This window comes from Bombina bombina, chromosome 1 (genome assembly GCF_027579735.1).
Source record: "Bombina bombina isolate aBomBom1 chromosome 1, aBomBom1.pri, whole genome shotgun sequence".
In the NCBI taxonomy this organism is placed as follows: domain Eukaryota; kingdom Metazoa; phylum Chordata; class Amphibia; order Anura; family Bombinatoridae; genus Bombina; species Bombina bombina.
Window position 1 is genome coordinate 951,182,379 of NC_069499.1, and position 19,945 is coordinate 951,202,323.

Here is a 19,945-nt window from a genome sequence, read left to right on the forward strand (position 1 = left end):
TCTATTGGCTGATCGGAACAGCCAATAGAATGTGAGGTCAATCCGATTGGCTGATTGGATCAGCCAATTGGATTGAACTTGAATCTGATTGGCTGATTGAATCAGCCAATCAGATTTTCCTACCTTAATTCCGATTGGCTGATAGGATCCTATCAGCCAATCGGAATTCAAGGGATGCATCTTGGATGACGTCACATAAAGGTACAGTCCATTTAGTCGTCGGATCAAGAAAGAAGAGGATGCTCCGCATCGGATGTATTCAGGATGCTGCCGCTCCGCTCCGGATGGATGAACATAGAAGATGCCGCCTGGATCAAGACTTCTGATGGATGGAAGACCTCTTCTCTGCCCCGCTTGGATGAAGACTTCTGCCGGTCTGGATGTCCTCTTCTGCCCCATCGGATGAAGACTTCGGCCCGGCTGGGTGAACACGACTCAAGGTAGGGAGATCTTCAGGGGGGTAGTGTTAGGTTTATTTAAGGGGGGTTTGGGTTAGAGTAGGGGTATGTGGGTGGTGGGTTGTAATGTGGGGAGGGGGGTATTGTGTTTTTTTTTTTTACAGGCAAAAGAGCTGTTTTCTTTGGGGCATGCCCCGCAAAAAGCCCTTTTAAGGGCTGGTAAGGTAATAGAGCTGTTAACTTTTGTAATTTAGTATAGGGTAGGGCATTTCTTTTATTTTGGGGGGCTTTGTTATTTTATTAGGGGGCTTAGATTAGGTGTACTTAGTTTAAAATTCTTGTAATATTTTTTTATTTTTTGTAATTTAGTGTTTGTTTTTTATGTACTTTAGTTTAGTTTATTTCATTGTATTTAATTGTAGGTACTTGTAGTTAATTAATTTAATTTATTTAATGATAGTGTAGTGTTAGGTTTAATTGTAACTTAGGTTAGGATTTATTTTACAGGTAATTTTGTAATTATTTTAACTAGGAAGCTATTAAACAGTAAACATCTATTTAATAGCTATTTTACCTAGCTAAAATAAATACAAAGTTGCCTGTAAAATAAATATAAATCCTAAAAGTAGCTACAAAGTAACTATTAGTTATATTGTAGCTATATTAGGGTTTATTTTACAGGTAAGTATTTAGTTTTAAATAGGATTCATTTATTTAATTAATTTAATGATAGTGTAGTGTTAGGTGTAATTGTAACTTAGGTTAGGATTTATTTTACAGGTAAATTTGTATTTATTTTAGCTAGGTAGTTATTAAATAGTTATTAACTATTTAATAACTATTGTACCTAGTTAAAATAAATACAAAGTTGCCTGTTGCCTCCTAAAATAGCTACAATGTAACTATTAGTTATATTGTAGCTATATTAATAGCTAGTAGGGGGCTTAGATTAGGTGTAATTAGTTTAAAATTCTTGTAATATTTTATTATTTTTTGGTAATTTTTTGTTTGTTTGTTTTTTGGTACTTTCTGATGGATGGAAGACCATCTCTTGCCCCGCTTGGATGAAGACTTCTGCCGGTACTGGATGTCCTCTTCTGCCCATCGGATGAAGACTTCGGGCCCGGCTGGGTGAACACGACTCAAGGTAGGGAGATCTTCAGGGGGGTAGTGTTAGGTTTATTTAAGGGGGGTTTGGGTTAGAGTAGGGGTATGTGGGTGGTGGGTTGTAATGTGGGGGGGGTATTGTGTTTTTTTTTTACAGGTAAAAGAGCTGTTTTCTTTGGGGCATGCCCCGCAAAAAGGCCCTTTAAGGGCTGGTAAGGTAATAGAGCTGTTAACTTTTGTATTTAGTATAGGGTAGGGCATTTTTTTTTATTTTGGGGGGCTTTGTTATTTTATTAGGGGGCTTAGATTAGGTGTTTTTTTGTACTTTAGTTTAGTTTATTTAATTGTACTTAATTGTAGGTACTTGTAGTTAATTTATTTAATGATAGTGTAGTGTTAGGTTTAATTGTAACTTAGGTTAGGATTTATTTTACAGGTAATTTTGTAATTATATTAACTAGGAAGCTATTAAATAGTCAATATGTATTTAATAGCTATTTTACCTAGTTAAAATAAATAAAAAATTGTCTGTAAAATAAATATAAATCCTAAAATAGCTACAATGTAACTATTAGTTATATTGCAGCTATATTAGGGTTTATTTTACAGGTAAGTATTTAGTTTTAAATAGGATTCATTTATTTAATTAATGTAATGATAGTGTAGTGTTAGGTGTAATTGTAACTTAGGTTAGGATTTATTTTACAGGTAAATTTGTATTTATTTTAGCTAGGTAGTTATTAAATAGTTATTAACTATTTAATAACTATTGTACCTAGTTAAAATAAATGCAAAGTTGCCTGTAAAATAAATATAAATCCTAAAATAGCTACAATGTAACTATTAGTTATATTGTAGCTATATTAATAGCTAGTAGGGGGCTTAGATTAGGTGTAATTAGTTTAAAATTATTGTAATATTTTATCATTTTTGGTAATTTAGTGTTTGTTTGTTTTTTGGTACTTTTCTGATGGATGGAAGACCTCTTCTTGCCCCGCTTGGATGAAGACTTCTGCCGGTCTGGATGTCCTCTTCTGCCCCATCGGATGAAGACTTCGGCCCGGCTGGGTGAACACGACTCAAGGTAGGGAGATCTTCAGGGGGTAGTGTTAGGTTTATTTAAGGGGGGTTTGGGTTAGAGTACGGGTATGTGGGTGGTGGGTTGTAATGTTGGGGGGGGTATTGTGTTTTTTTTTACAGGCAAAAGAGCTGTTTTCTTTGGTGCCTGCCCCGCAAAAGGCCCTTTTAAGGGCTGGTAAGGTAATAGAGCTGTTAACTTTTGTAATTTAGTATAGGGTAGGGCATTTTTGTTATTGTGGGGGGCTTTCTTATTTTATTAGGGGGCTTAGATTAGGTGTAATTAGTTTAAAATTCTTGTAATTTTTTTTAATTTTTTGTAATTAGTGTTTGTTTTTTGTAATTTAGTGGGGGGGGGTTTGTACTTTAGTTTAGTTTATTTAATTGTAGATAATTGTAGGTACTTGTAGTTAATTTATTTAATGATAGTGTAGTGTTAGGTTTAATTGTAACTTAGGTTAGGATTTATTTTACAGGTAATTTTGTAATTATTTTAACTAGGTAGCTATTAAATAGTCAATACTTTTTAATAGCTATTGTACCTAGTTAAAATAAATACAAAGTTGCTGTAAAATAAATATAAATCCTAAAATAGCTACAGTGTAACTATTAGTTATATTGTAAACTATATTAGGGTTTATTTTACAGGTAAGTATTTAGTTTTAAATAGGATTCATTTATTTAATTAATTTAATGATAGTGTAGTGTTAGGTGTAATTGTAACTTAGGTTAGGATTTATTTTACAGGTAAATTTGTATTTATTTTAGCTAGGTAGTTATTAAATAGTTATTAACTATTTAATAACTATTGTACCTAGTTAAAATAAATACAAAGTTGCCTGTAAAATAAAAATAAACCCTAAGATAGCTACAATGTAACTATTAGTTATATTGTAGCTATCTTAGGGTTTATTTTATAGGTAAGTATTTAGTTTTAAATAGGATTCATTTATTTAATTATAGTAAATTTATTTCGTTTTATTTAAATTATATTTAAGTTAGGGGGTGTTAGGGTTAGGGTTAGACTTAGGTTTAGGGGTTAATAACCTTATTATAGTAGCGGCGACGTTGGGGGCGGGAGATTAGGGGTTAATAATTGTAGGTAGGTGGCGGCGATGTTAGGGAGGGCAGATTAGGGGTTAATAAAGTTTATTATAGTTTTTGCGAGGCGGCTGGAGTGGCGGCGGTTTAGGGGTTAATACATTTAATATAGTGGCGGCGAATGTACGGTCGGCAGATTAGGGGTTAATACTTGTAGTTAGGATTGCGGCGACGTTGGGGGGGCAGATTAGGGGTTAATAACTATAATGTAGGGGTCGGCGATGTTAGGGACAGCAGATTAGGGGTTAAATAGCTATAATGTAGGTGGCGGCGATGTTCCGGTCGGCAGATTAGGGGTTAATACTTGTGGTTAGGATTGCGGCGACGTTGGGAGGGGCAGATTAGGGGTTAATAACTATAATGTAGGGGTCGGCGATGTTAGGTACAGCAGATTAGGGGTTAATAGCTATAATGTAGGTGGCGGCGATGTCCGGTCGGCAGATTAGGGGTTAATACTTGTAGTTAGATTGCAGGCGACGTTGGGGGGGGGCAGATTAGGGGTTAATAATTATAATGTAGGGGTCGGCGATGTTAGGGACAGCAGATTAGGGGTTAATAGCTGTTAATAGCTATAATGTAGGTGGCGGCGATGTCCGGTCGGCAGATTAGGGGTTAATACTTGTAGTTAGGTTGCGGCGATGTTCGGGGGGGGGGGCAGATTAGGGGTTAATAACTATAATGTAGGGGTCGGCGATGTTAGGGACAGCAGATTAGGGGTTAATAGCTATAATGTAGGTGGTGGCGATGTCCGGTCCGCAGATTAGGGGTTAATTCTTGTAGTTAGGTTGCGGCGACGTTGGGGGGGGGGCAGATTAGGGGTTAATAACTATAATGTAGGGGTCGGCGATGTTAGGGACAGCAGATTAGGGGTTAATAGCTATAATATAGGTGGCGGCGATGTCCGGTCGGCAGATTAGGGGTTAATACTTGTAGTTAGGATTGCGGCAACGTTGGGGGGGGGGAGATTAGGGGTTAATAACTATAATGTAGGGGTCGGCGATGTTAGGGACAGCAGATTAGGGGTTAATAGCTATAATGTAGGTGGCGGCGGTGTCCGGTCAGCAGATTAGGGGTTAAATAATTTTATTATAGGGTTTGCGATGTGGGGGGCCTCGGTTTAGTGGTTCATAGGTAGTTTATGGGTGTTAGTGTACTAAATGGGTGTTAGTGTACTAAAACATACCGAATTTCGGAACCGAATAGAACCAAATTCAGCCGAATTTATTCGAATCCGAATAAATCCGAAACAAATTTATTCAAATCCAAATAAATCCGAACAAATTCATTCAAATTTTGCCGAATTCAATTCGATCCGATCCGAAATTCGAAAAGTCCGAATCGGTCCGAACCGAAAACGAACCGAATTTTTTAGCCATGCACATGTCTAATGTTCAGCTAAAGAAGTCTTCGATCTCTGGGTTACACCTAGAGAAAAGAAGAGATAAATTATTGGAGCAACCAGAGACATTGGGGAAGGAGGGAGGAATTATATACTGTTGAACGAAGCATTCTGTAACTTGTGTCTGATTTGCAATAAAAATTATTTCAATTAAATATTAAGAGAAATGTAATTTTGCTACATATTGTGTTGCAGTCATCTGTTTCAATAAAAAAGGGTTAAATTTAAGTTTGAGCATGATGTTTTATTCATGTTGTACATTCCTGACCGCGTTTGCTAAGCACATATCTTTTGTATATTACAGATTTATAGCACTGTATTAAGAAATAACGTTAGCTAGAAAATTCAGACTATCTGACTTAACACAATTCTGTGGGAAAAAAAGAGACTTCAGTCAAGCATATTTTACAACAAACCTTAAAATACGTACATAGATAAAGCAGAAACATAATAGTGCAGATGGATATATAAATACAGCTACAATAGCTGAAATAAAAAGAATGAATACAAATCGTTGAAGATGAAATGAATACAGATATTTGAAGATGAAATCTACACTGTATAAAAATCACAACCTACAAACAAATTGTTTCTTTTTCCTGGATAGTATGATAACCCATTCTTTCTAACGCCAGCATTTATCGGTAGATAGAGACTTACATATACAGATAAACACACAAGCAATGACAGACAGGGGTTTGCAATAATGGCTGACATAAACTGCAGTGTTTTCCACCATAGCTCAGTGTATTATTATCTGACTATACACACCTTAATTTTACCATATACACACCCACCTATGTTTTCCCTTTTGTTTCATACAGTGGGCTAATCAAATGGATGGAACAGTCCTAGCGCGGTGATTGACATATGGGCCACTAGGCCCTTCTCCACAGTTATTTAGCAGTGAAATATGTTGGATCCCACTAATCATAGACTATAGATCTCCTAGCTTTCCCAATGGACCAATTTAATTGATGGTAAATTTCCCCTCTTTAAAATCAGATCCGGAATGTTAGTGACTTTTTAGATGGAATTTTATTCATCAGTGTAATAAAGATGCGCTATAGCTTACTTTTTAACATAGGCATGAAATTCAAATACCCTGCTGCCCACTTCAAAAGTACATTTTCCTGTGAGCTAAAGGTTTGAATTGTTCTCCAATCAGCGCTCTAGCTACAACAAAAGTGCAATATAGAGAGAGAGCTGATTAGATAACAATTCAAATCGCTAGCTCACAGAAAAAATCACTTCTGAAGTGGGCAGTGGAGCACAGGGAATTTGAATTTCATATCCATATTAAAAAGTAAGTTAAAGCGCAACTTCCTTACAACTGTTGAATGAAACTCCATCTAAAATATCACTAACAATCTGGATCTGTTTTCATAAAGCGGAGGCTTTACCATCACTTAAAGTTCATGTAAGCAAGGGCGGTCTCCATTTCCATGCTGCTCAGTTAACTCCAATAATATTTATTACTGTGGTAAAAATTCACACACCATTTTGTGAAGTCAAATATAGTGTTTCCCCTAAGTCATAGCCCAAATTGTAATGGAGGTACTTCACAGGACCCCACACAGACAGACCCTTCTTGAATCATTAAAGGAACATGATACCCAAATGTTGACTAGAAAATATCACATGAACATCGGAACAAAAAGAAGATAATTAACTCAAAATTTCCTCAGTAGCTACATCCCACTGTAAACTTTAAACCAATCATAGTGGTAGTCCTGGGACTTGCCAGGGAGAGTGCATCTGGCATGTGCTGGCAATGGTATTTATATTATTATATTTTTTTCTATTTGATTTATCGGAAATGATTAGCTGATTAATCGGATAGAAAAAAATAATAATACATTTTAAAAAATGCACAATACCATGTGCTGCTAGCGCTGTGCAACTGACCAACTAATCACAGACCACCTAATCAGTAATAAGAAATGGTGACAACTATTTTTATGACCAGTCTTACAAAATCTTTATTCTGATCTTGGTGAAACCCCACAAGATCAGAATAAAGATAAAGCTTGAACTAAGCACTGATGATGCTGATTGGTTGTTATTTTTTTCACCAAGCAGATGATAGTAAAATGAATAGCTCTGGCTCAGAGAGAACTTACTCTGAGGAACTGAAGAAACTTTGAGGTAAAAAATCTTCTTTTTTACATTAAGATGTTCATGTGATATTTTCTTGTCAGCTTTTTACAGTTATGCTGCATCACTTTTAATGGATTTAGCAATGGGGTCCATGTGACATATTTGGGGGACCAATGGCAAAATGCCATCAATGACCAGCTAGCTCCCAGTAATGCATTGATGCACCTGGGCCTACCTATGTATACTTTTCAAAAAAGGATACCAAAAAAACAAAACAAATTGGATAATAGAAGTCAATTAGAAAGTTGTTTACATTTGTATGCTCTCTTTGAATCATCAATGTTTATTTTTAAGGGTACTGTCCCTTTAAGTAAATCATAATGCACCGTTTTGAATAACTTATACATTTGTATGCAGCATCTACAAAAATAGACAGGGTAAAAGTAGATTACTGTCTCTTTAACACAATCATTTTAAATAGCAAAATGGCTAGATAGTAGGATACAATGAACTGTGCATACAAGAATGTAACCAATTAAGCCCTTAAAGGGACAATGTACTAATGCAAGCAGCTGACAATGGCTACTTGCATTTAAAGCAGATGCATGGACACCCTTTAAAAGAAGCTGGTCTCTCCCTGTCTCGCTAATATCATAAATCCAAAGCAGCTATTTAAAATGAAAAAAAAAAAACAAAAAAACAACGTAAAGAAGCTATTATAAACAATTGTATAGTATGCATCAGATAAAATGGATAACTTGAAACACATTAAAGAACTGGTTTTCAAACCTGTCCCCAGGCCTCCCTAACATGTCAGATTTTAAGGACATATGAACTGGAGCATAGGTGAAATAATCAGATAATTAATAAACATGGTTATTATATCTGCTCTTACCCAAAGGTTAATGCCTGAAATCTTGGCCTGTTGGAAAGGCACGAGAACAGGTTTGAACACCAGCGCATTAAAGGGAAAGAATATTTTGCACAATTTCCTTTAAGGGACATGAAAACCCCCATATTTTTATTTCATGATTCAAATAGAGAATACCAATTTAAAAAAAGTTTCCAATTTACTTCTATTATCAAATTTGCTTTGTTCTCATGTTATTCTTTACTGAAGAGATATCTAAATAGATAATGTGTACATGCCTGAAGCACTAAGTGACAGGAAATTTTGCTGCCATCTAGTGCTCTTGCTAATGTATAAGATTGCTGCAAAACTGCTGTCATATAGTACTGCAGACACGTGTACAGTGCTGAGCTTCCTTTCCTGCTTTGCATCAAAGAATAACAAGAAAACGAAGGAAATTTGATAATAGAAGTACATTGAAAAGTTGTTTAAAATTGTATGTCCTATCTGAATCATGAACAAAACAATGTGGGTTTTATGTTCCTTTAAGAGGAGCTTTGTACTTAGACTTTAGGAGCAATGAATGAATCCACAAAACTCTCCATCTGATACATTTTGCACTGATATATTCTTTATGAAATCATTTTTGACAAAGTGCTCTTACCATTAAAAAATACGCTGTACTTAACAGGATGGAAGCTTTTAACATAAACACTGTATCTTCTGTTATGCCAGTTCCGGCTTCTTGAACTGCTGGTTGTTGTTGATCATATCCTGCTGTCTAAGTGATTCACTGTTTTAAATGATGAATGTTACTCAGCTAGTATTCTGTGGTTTTGGTGAAAAAACACAAAAGATCTTGCATGGAAAACTAGGGTGTTGGATGAAGCTCTCTAAATGGAATTATCCACATAGAACTTTTCCAGTCCTTTAGTTGGAATAGATAGTTGAAACAGATTGAAAAATCATTTGACATCTGTTTTAGATTAGGCCTTTGTAGTTTAGCTAATTTTTGTGGTCTTATTTATTCATAAAGTGAATTTCACTGGTAACCAGTTCCCATATACTAAATGTAAAGGCTTCTTGATTGTGAGATAAGAACACATTAATATGTCCTGGGAAACCAATGGGGGAATGTCTGAACGCAAATTTATTTTATTAGTTCCACATTATTTGTGGGCTTTCAAAGATAGTTTAGTTTTTTATTATTTGACCCATTTTGTTTTTAGTCATCCATGGAATATCTTTTTTTTTTTTTCCCATATCACCATTTCTTATTTGTCCTAGTTTAATGTTTGTAACAGAGTGCTTTTCCTCTGTACACTAGACCCGGGGGTATCACTGTGAGTAATATTACAAATCTACCAATTTTAGTGGTATTATATGCTTTTGTTTTCTTTGGTGACCTACAATCAGTAAAAAAATACAGTTATAACAATTGGACCTCAAAAATCACTAAAAATTACTGAAACTGGTGGCAGTGTCCCCCCTATACCCTATTTTTTATACATAAAACATCCTTAACCCCTTTGGCCACCATGTAGATCAGTTCCATTGTGAAGGGTTAAAGGAACACTAAACACCTTGTAATAACAATACATTTCTCTTGTCTCCCTTTAGAATAATAACATATCAGCCAAGTCTAAACAAATTACCTTATTCATTGCACCAAATGTTTTTCAAAAGTAAAATATCACCCTTCACTTGCCTTATTTACAGGGAGTGCAGAATTATTAGGCAAGTTGTATTTTTTGAGGATTCATTTTATTATTGAACAACAACCATGTTCTCAATGAACCCAAAAAACTCATTAATATCAAAGCTGAATAGTTTTGGAAGTAGTTTTTAGTTTGTTTTTAGCTATAGCTATTTTAGGGGATATCTGTGTGTGCAGGTGACTATTACTGTGCATAATTATTAGGCAACTTAACAAAAAACAAATATATACCCATTTCAATTATTTATTTTTACCAGTGAAAACCAATATAACATCTCAACATTCACAAATATACATTTCTGACATTCAAAAACAAAACAAAAACAAATCAGTGACAATATAGCCACCATTTCTTTGCAAGGACACTCAAAAGCCTGCCATCCATGGATTCTGTCAGTGTTTTGATCTGTTCACCATCAACATTGCGTGCAGCAGCAACCACAGCCTCCCAGACACTGTTCAGAGAGGTGTACTGTTTTCCCCTCCTTGTAAATCTCACATTTGATGATGGACCACAGGTTCTCAATGGGGTTCAGATCAGGTGAACAAGGAGGCATGTCATTAGATTTTCTCTTTTTATACCCTTTCTTGCCAGCCCACGCTGTGGAGTACTTGGACGCGTTTGATGGAGCATTGTCCTGCATGAAAATCATGTTTTTCTTGAAGGATGCAGACTTCTTCCTGTACCACTGCTTGAAGAAGGTGTCCTTCCAGAAACTGGCCAGTAGGACTGGGAGTTGAGCTTGACTACATCCTCAACCCGAAAAGGCCCACAAGCTCATCTTTGATGATACCAGCCCAAACCAGTACTCCACTCCACCTTGCTGGCGTCTGAGGTCGGACTGGAGCTCTCTGCCCTTTACCAATCCAGCCACGGGCCCATCCATCTGGCACATCAAGACTCACTCTCATTTCATCAGTCCATAAAACCTTAGAAAAATCAGTCTTGAGATATTTCTTGGCCCAGTCTTGACGTTTCAGCTTGTGTGTCTTGTTCAGTGGTGGTCGTCTTTCAACCTTTCTTACCTTGGCCATGCTCTTGAGTATTGCACACCTTGTGCTTTTGGGCACTCCATTGATGTTGCAGCTCTGAAATATGGCCAAACTGGTGGCAAGTGGCATCTTGGCAGCTGTACGCTTGACTTTTCTCAGTTCATGGGCAGTTATTTTGCCGCCTTGGTTTTTTCCACACGCTTCTTGCGACCCTGTTGACTATTTTGAATGAAACGCTTGATTGTTCGATGATCACGCTTCAGAAGCTTTGCAATTTTAAGAGTGCTGCATCCCTCTGCAAGATATCTCACTATTTTTGACTTTTCTGAACCTGTCAAGTCCTTCTTTTGACCCATTTTGCCAAAGGAAAGGAAGTTGCCTAATAATTATGCACACCTGATATAGGGTGTTGATGTCATTAGACCACACCCCTTCTCATTACAGAGATGCACATCACCTAATATGCTTAATTGGTAGTAGGCTTTCAAGCCTATACAGCTTGGAGTAAGACAACATGCATAAAGAGGATGATGTTGTCAAAATACTAATTTGCCTAATAATTCTGCACTCCCTTTAGAGAATCCAATCTGGCTTGTAACTAAAGAACACAAGGCTATGGCCCCATATGTATCAAGGTCTGTCGGACCTGATCCGACAGTGCGGATCAGGTCCGACAGACCTCGCTGAATACGGCGAGCAATACGTTCGCCGTATTCAGCATTGCACCAGCAGCTCACAAGAGCTGCTGGTGCAACGCTGCTCCCTGCAGACTCGCAGCCAATAGGCTGCCAGCAGGGGGGTGTCAATCAACCCGATCGTACTCGATCAGGTTGATTTCCGGTGATGTCTGTCTGCCTGCTCAGAGCAAGCGGACAGGTTATGGAGCAGCGGTCTTTGTGACCGCTGCTTCATAACTGCTGTTTCTGGCGAGCTGCAGGCTCACCAGAACACGGGGCATCAAGCTCCATTCGGAGCTTGATAAATATGAACCCTATACATTAGCATTTTGTTAGTATAAACTGCATTGTTCTGCAGTTACCTGTTAAAATCAGTTAGGGACATATATGTAGGTAGGGTTAGCCTTGAGAAACCAGCAATATGCATATTTCAATTCTGTGAATAAGAAAATCCACATTTTTTTTTAATGACATGGTACGTATATTACAAAAATGTTTTACTATGTATAAGTGAACATTTTATATTGCAATTTCAAGTCGTTCTTGGGATCACTCAAACTCTAGACTGAATACACATACCCCGCCATATGTAATAAACCCCTCCCCTTGACCTTGCAAAGACACTCTCAGGACTGCCTGGGTTCTGCCCCTTATATTTGGTACTTGGTTAACAGTTTAACATTTTGAAAGCTAGGCATTATATATCTAACAATGTTAGAAAATATCTGGGAATAATATTTTTCTTCTGCTTCCCAGAATATTAAAAAAATTATAAAGTATCTTTGTATTTGTCTTTCCTCTCTTGCTCCTAAAATGTGCTATAAACAAAGTACAATGCAATAGATTCATTCATGTTTTTGTTATTGCCAAATTGCAGAATGAAATATGAGCAAATCTACATGGAATCATAGCACAGCCCCAGGAGATAAAAAGTTGATAGTAACAGGAACCCATGTCTATTGTAAGGCAAAACATACTAAACTGCTTCTTGGCTTGTTAATGGATAATGTTCCCTAGTGGGTTATTGGCTACAAGAACTGACATAAGTTGTCCCTCATCATAATAGAACCAGGTTTGCTGATGAGTATTTTGGTCCTTTAAAAAAAAAAAGTCACCCTTCACAGCAATGAACGAACATGGAACTCTATGAGATTGCAATATAAAAATGTAATTATTGTATTATTTATTTTACCTTCTTTAGTTTAACGTCTGAAAATTGTGTTTTTTTATTAAATTCTGTGATTTTGAAGTATACCTTGCAGACTTTACAAGATATATTACATATATATCCCTATCCATTCTCAGAAGTGACAAGATAAGATGCTGCATAACAATACAAGTTTTGATAATAAAATGACAAATTAGGCAAATAGTGAAGGTAGTTTGTTTATTAAGATGGTATTATACTTAAAAATGTTAACACTTGGTAGATTAATTCATTTATTGCTACTTATAACAATTGTAAGTACAATATGTCCCTTTAATTGGACACAAAACCCCAATTTTTAATTGCATGGTTCAGATAGAGCATACACTTTCAAACAACTTTCCATTTTACTTCCATTATCAAATTTACTTAATTCTCTTGGTGTCCTTTGTTGAAGGAGCAGCAATTCACTATGTGGAGTCTAGCTGAACACACTGGGGGAGCCAATAAGGTGAGGCATATACAGAATGTGCAGCCACCAATCAGCAACTAACTTCAGTAGTGCATTGCTGCTCCTGAACCTACTTAGGTATACTGTTCAGCAAAGGTTACCAAGAGAACAAAGCAAATGAGATCATCGAAACACATTGGAAAATTGTTTGAAATTGCATGCTGTATCTGAATTCTGAAAGTTTAATTATGACTTTACTGTCCCTTTAAGGTAATCATACTGCACATGAATAATGTATACATTGGGATGGAGCCTCTACATAATTAGACATGGTAACAGTAGATTTAACCAAAAAAGTACCACAATTACTGTCAATGTTCTGAGGGCAACTCTGAAAAGTAATTAGCTTCCGCTTTGTCTCTGTCTTGGATAAAACTTCCTGAGGCCCAGAGAAAGCTATTGGCCCTGTGACTGCGTGAATCTAGGAGAGAATTTGTATTGTGCGAGCAATCTTACTGGTCCTCAGGATAAACAACAAAAATACAGCTCTGAGCCATTCTACCTCTTTCATCCTTAATCTTCACTGACAAAATTATTCTGCTGAAAAGAATAAAAAAAAATCAAAGGCACAGAATAAAAAAAGATTAAGAAATGGGGAATTCAGTCTAAGAAAGCTCAGCTTTCACCACTCAGAAAATCAAGACTCAACTATATCTAGAACAGAAATAAAGGGAATTCTATGGATTCTCAAATGAATGACATTACATGTCAGATCAATGTGCAATGTCAAGCTTGGTAATAGCAAAAAAAACTGTTTAGTGACACATTATTAAACGGACATTGCAGTTATAAATCAATATGAAAGTGCTGTTAAAAGAACACTGAACACCTTGAGACTTTAATAAAACAGATTTTGTTATGTGTAGTAAAACAACTTTGCAATATACATTCATGATTTATTATGTCCGCTTTTTGTATAATTTAGTCTGAATATTGTAGGTTTTCTAATTCTCAGCATAAAGAAAAACAAGAGAAGGACACAAATCCCTCTAAGTGCAATATGTTAAAACCAATAGGAATGTATTAGTACTAATACACACTCACACTTAAAACCCTCAAACGATATGAGGTATGAAAAGGCATATAAAACATCAGATTCCTCACAACGGAACCAGTAAGAGTTACAGAGCGTCCAGGAAGTCTCCCACAATCCAGGCAAAGTGTCCGATATGAATGTGGAGTCAGTTCAGCAAAGTGTCTTATACGAATATAAAAGCACACATCAATGTTAAAATAACCGCCACTATACCGCATCAGCTATACGATGTGTAGCCGGCTCTGATACAGCTGACCATAGTGACGTCAAGATGGTGGGCGTGGCCTATTTCTATTTCTCAGACCTGAAAAAACACCCTGCAAATGTATCAAGGCTAACCCTGCTACATAAATGTTCTTACTATGCCTTAAAGGGATATTAAACACTAAGGGCCAGATTAAAAGTGGAGTGTTATTTTACTCTCCTGTTCGAGTGTTAGCTGCGCTAGAAGTAAGCTTTTTGCAAACGGCAGGTACCGCTTGTATTGTCAGTTTAAAATAAACTGCTTTCGCTCACACACTAACCTGACAAGTGCAAAAAGCCGAACTTGCAATACTGCACGTGTGATAACGTATTTCCCCATAGAAGTCAAAGGAACCAAAAAAGTGGGAAATAAACTAACACGCTATTTACAGACAAACCTGATCGCGTATTCTCAAGTGCGCTAACCTGATATGAAAATATGAATATTTCACATTCCAATGTTCTTCACATAGAAGAATATGTTCTATTTAGTCATAAATACATATTTCTGATTTTTTTTTGGTATACATGATTATATATCGGTGTAAATATATACAGATATATATATATATATATAGGAATATCTATTTATAAATACTTACAACATATTCTGCTATGTGCAGAACATTGGAATGTGAAATATTGACAGTAAATACACAGTATAACACTTTATTAAAAATTAATATTGACAACCCCATGTTCACAATACTCATGTATTGATTATTTATTAATAGACTAAATAAGCTTATCTTTTATCTGGGACACAGATATAGGCTCTACAGTATGGTTGGACTACTCTTCTTTATCTTTGTCACTGGACTGGCGGGATACACCAATAACTTAATTTCTGTGGAGAGTGAATGACTCACTTTTACGCCACCCCCCGATATTACAAATTTTAACTACCACTTTACAAGAATACTTCTAGCACTGCACCCCTCACCCTCTGGGGAGCTCATAAGGCCATAATAAGAGGCGAATGTCTCAAACAAAAAGCAACCCTGAAATTTTTTTATGACAAATTACACAAATTAGAACACAAAAACTCCTCAAACCCTCTCCTCTTTATTAGGTTCCAGAAAATAATTAAACACTTTACTGACTAGAGGCTCAGCGAAAAGCCCTCTTCCTTAAAAATACATATTTCTATGAAGGCAACAAGATTGGCCCGAAACTAGCTAGAACACTTAAAACCAGACAAATAACTTATATATACAAAAACTAAAATCACCAACAACGTTATACACATATGATAGCAATGGAATAGCCAATGTCCTCATGGACTACTACAAACAATTATACAACCTAAAAACCGACTCCTCACTAGAACACTTAACGCTAATTACTAATTATATATAAGATGCCAAACTAAAACAGACTTCCCCCCTCCACAGCAGAAAAACTAGATGAAACTATCTCACCTTCAGAGGTCAAAGTAGCTAAAAAAGATCTATCCAAAATTCCGGGACCTGATATGAAAATATAGGGCAAAAGCTTGGCAAATTGCATTAACATAGTTTTAAATTACATATTCCCCACAGACCAAGTCAGTTTTGTTCCGCGTTGGGAGAAAAGAGATAACACAATAAGAGCTGTTACTCTAATGTCTTACGCAAAGCTCTTCAACTTAAAATTGGTGTTCATCGCCACCAACGCAGAGAAAGCATTTGACCGCACCAACTGGGCACTCCTGAAACAAACACACAGCTTTCAGATTTGGCCCTCCCATGCTATTGCGTGCCTTTGGACTCTACATGTCTCAGCGAAAGTTAAAATCAATGGGCTATTGGAAGTTTATTGTAGGCTAGAGGGTGTTTATATTTTGGGGGGGCTTTTTTATTTTTATAGGGCTATTAGATTAGGTGTAATTGTTTTTATTTTTGATAAGTTTGTTTATTTTTTGGTAATCTTAGTGTTTTTTATTTTTCGTGATTTTAGTGTTTATTATTTTTGGTAAACTTCGATTATTTCATTTTTGTCGTAGTGTTAGGTTTTTTAAATTTTTAATTTAGATATTTTAATTGGTATTTTTTTTATTTTATTAGATTAGTTATGTTAGGTTAATTTATAGTTTAATGTTAGGTTTATATTTATTTCAGAGGTAAGTTTTTATTTATTTAAATAGAGTTATATTGTAATTTTAATTTAAAGTTAGGGGGGGTTTAGGTTTAGGGGTTAATAGTTTAATTTAGTGTTTTACAATGGTGGTGGGGGCTGGCGGTTAGGGGTTAATAGTTTTATTTAGTGATGAGATGTGGGAGGCCAGAGGATTAGGAGTTAAGACCTTTATTTAGTGGCGGTGATGTCGGGGGGCGGCGGAATAGAGGTTAATAGCTTTTATTAGTGACGGCGATGTCGGGGGCAGCAGATTAAGGGTTAATAACTTTATTAAAGTGGCGGCGATGTCTGGGAGGGGCGTTATAGGGGTTAATAACTTTATTATAGTGTCGGTGTTGTTGGGAGCGGCGGAATAGGGGTTAATAACTTTATTATAGTGACGGCGATGTCGGGGGCGACGGATTAGGGGTGTTTAGACTTAGGGTCTATTTTAGGTTTAAACTTAACTTTTTTTCCCCATAGACATCAATGGGGTTGCGTTACGGCGATTGCTATTCCGCCCTTCAGGTGTTAGTTTTTTTTTTCTTACACTCTCTCCCCATTGATGTCTATGGGGGAAAGCATGCACGAGCACGTATTCTAAGCCCTTGGCTTTTGTGCGGTATAGAGCTTAACGCCACCATATCACACGCACAAGGAGGCTTTTCAGAAATTCGTAATGGCAGCGATATGGAGAGCGAAAAAGCGCAACTTTTGTTGCTTTTGTTTCGCACCCTGTATAGCACAAAACTCATAATCTAGGTGTTTGACATTTGTCAGAAAATAGTCTACTATTCATTTGAAAATATTTCTAAGTGCTTTTGCTTTATTTTTTTATTATGTATTTATTAATTATGTTATTCTACTGTGTGTAGTGGTCCTTTAAAAAGCAGGGAAATTCCTGACTTAAACTGTCCCCACCCCCCTTGGAAGCTTTGCATGGCATTATCAATAATTACATCATTGATAACACCATCATTGACATCACTTGTGAAAATGATATACGTGTGTGTATATATATATATATACAGTTTGTGCAGCAATATATTAAAAATATATTCGTTGATGAGTACACTGCTTTGTATAAATGTATGTATTTATACATGTAAGCACATGCCATGTATAGAGTGGCTGCCATGACCCCCCTCAGCCCTTGGCCCTGGTGCCACTGTACCTGCTGCACCAATGGTAGTTCTGCCCCTGATGTCATGCAAAGCTCCCATGGGGGGGGAGTGGGGCAGTTTAAGTTAGGAATTTCCTTGTAAGATAGAAAACTTAAAGGGACATGACACCCACATTTTTTCTTTCATGATTTAGAAAGAGAATGCAATTTTAAACATCTTTCTAATTTACTTATATTATCTAATTTGTTTATTCTCTTGATATTCTTTGCTGAAAAGCATATCTAGATATGCTCAGCAGCTGCTGATTGGTTGCTGCACATAGAAGCCTCGTGTGATTGGCTCACCATGTGCATTGCTTTTTCTTCAACTAAGGATATCTAAAAAATGAAGCAAAATAAATAATAGAAGTAAATTGTAATGTTGTTTAAATTTATATTCTCTATCTGAATCATGAAAGAAAGATTTTGGGTTTAGTGGCCCTTTAAGCTATTGGCTGATTGGCTGTTCCAATCAGCCAATAGAATGTGAGCTCAATCCTATTGGCTGATTGGATCAGAGAATAGGATTGAACTTAAATCCTATTGGCTGATTGCATCAGCCAATAGGATTTTTCCTACCTAAATTCCGATTGGCTAATAGGATTCTATCAACCAATTGGAATTGAAGGGACGCCATCTTGGATGAAGGAACCTTCATTCTTCAGTCGCCGTCGGATGGAAGAGGATGCTCCGCGTTGGATGTCTTCAAGATGGACCCGCTCCGCTCCAGATGGAAGAAGATAGAAGATGCCGCCTGGATGAAGACTTCTGCCGGTCTGGATGTCCTCTTCTGGCCGGATTGGATGAAGACTTCTGCCCCTCTGGAGGTCCACTTGTGCCCGGCTGGGTGAAGACGTCTCAAGGTAGTGTGATCTTCAAGGGGGTAGTGTTAGGTTTTATTAAGGGGGGATTGGGTGGGTTTTAGAGTAGGGTTGGGTGTGTGGGTGGTGGGTTTTAATGTTGGGGGGTTATTGTATTTTTTTTTACAGGTAAAAGAGCTGATTACTTTGGGGCAATGCCCCGCAAAAGGCCCTTTTAAGGGCTATTTGTAATTAAGTATAGGGTAGGGAATTTTATTATTTTGGGGGGCTTTTTATTTTATTTATTTATTAGGTGTAATTAGCTTAAAAAAATTGTAATTATTTTTTTATTTTCTGTAATTTAGTGTTTGTTTTCTTTGTACTTTAGTTTATTTAATTTAATTGTAATTAATTGTAGGTAGTTTATGTAATTCATTTAATGATAGTGTAGTGTTAGGTGTAATTGTAATTTAGGTTAGGTTTTATTTTACAGGTTAATTTGTATTTATTTTAGCTAGGTAGTTATTAAATAGTTAATAACTATTTAATAACTATTGTAACTAGTTAAAATAAATACAAAGTTGCCTGTAAAATAAAAATAAACCCTAAGCTAGCTACAATGTAACTATTAGTTATATTGTAGCTAGCTTAGGGCTTATTTTACAGGTATTTAGTTTTAAATAGGAATAATTTAGTTAATTATAGTAAATTTATTTAGATTTATTTAAATTATATTTAAGTTAGGGGGTTGTTAGGGTTAGGGTTAGACATAGGTTTAGGGGTTAATAAATGTAATATATATTAGCGGCGACATTGGGGTCGGCAGATTAGGGGTTAATAAATGTAGATAGGTGTTGGCGATGTTAGGGATGGCAGATTAGGGGTTAATAAAATTTAACTAGTGTTTGCGATGCGGGAGTGTGGCAGTTTAGGGGTTAATATATTTATTACAGTGGCGGCGATGTCCGGTCGGCAGATTAGGGGTTAAAAAATTTAGTGTTTCCGATGTGGGGGGGGGGGGCCTCGGTTTAGGGGTTAATAGGTAGTTTATGGGTGTTAGTGTACTTTGTAGCACTTTAGTTAAGAGTTTTATCTTACGGCGTTAGCCATAAAACTCTTAACTACTGACTTTTAAATGCGGTAGGAGTCTGGACAAGATAGGGTCTACCACTCACTTTTTCAAGCAATTGTAATACTGGCGTTAGGAAAATCCCATTAAAAAGATAGGATACGCAATTGACGTAAGGGGATTTGCGGTATGCGAAAATCGCGGCAAAAAAGTGAGCGGTACACCTGTACCTGTCTGACTTGTAATACCAGCGGGCGTTAAAAAGCAGCATTGGGACCCCTCAATGCTGCTTTTTAAGGCTAACGCAAGACTCGTAATCTAGGCGTATGTTTTTATGTATGTATGTGTGTGTGTGTGCGCGCATCTGTGTATGTATGTGTGTATGATTGAATGTATGTGTGTGAGAGTCTGTGTATGTATGTGTGTGTGTGTTTGTATGTATGTATATGTGTGTGTGTTTA